This window comes from Perna viridis, chromosome 12 (assembly GCF_037379345.1).
Source record: "Perna viridis isolate PV_CMFRI_1.1 ecotype Kerala chromosome 12, ASM3737934v1, whole genome shotgun sequence".
Taxonomy (NCBI): domain Eukaryota; kingdom Metazoa; phylum Mollusca; class Bivalvia; order Mytilida; family Mytilidae; genus Perna; species Perna viridis.
The window spans coordinates 15,528,885-15,529,434 of record NC_142456.1 but is presented as its reverse complement, the minus strand read 5'-3'; positions in this window follow the sequence as shown (position 1 = coordinate 15,529,434).

Genomic DNA, 550 nt, shown 5'->3' with positions numbered 1-550 from the left:
ACATGGACCCAACTGATTGAGTAGGGTTTTTTTTCACGTCCCTGACTACCCTTCGGGGCTCGCATGGACGGTGGGCTAAATATCGAGGTTAATTTAGATGCTCAGAAAAGGTCGTAAAATTAATCACAAGATTATTTATTTGCTGTGTCAAATTGACCTGAAAGCCTGTAAGACATGTTCCCACTCTGGTCTTAAAGATTCATTTTCACTAAGTGTTAAGTCTATCATGTTTTCTTTAGACTGAAGTTTGTTTTGTAAAGATATATTTTTTTGTGAATTGCGTGTATGACATTACACTACGAACAAGGAAAGAACGAAACTGAATAATACAAGTAGATATACAGTGAAACCTGTCTAAACCGAACTTACTTTTGACTGTACAGTTTGATCGGTTTATATAGGTATTCGCGTGTCGAGATGCAAAATATATTTAAACTGCTATGAAGGGATATGACAAGTCTCTGGTTTAGACCTGTTTTCGGATTATGCAGGTTTCGGTTGAGACAGGGTTCACTCTACTACAAATAAAGATAGATAATACTCAACTGAA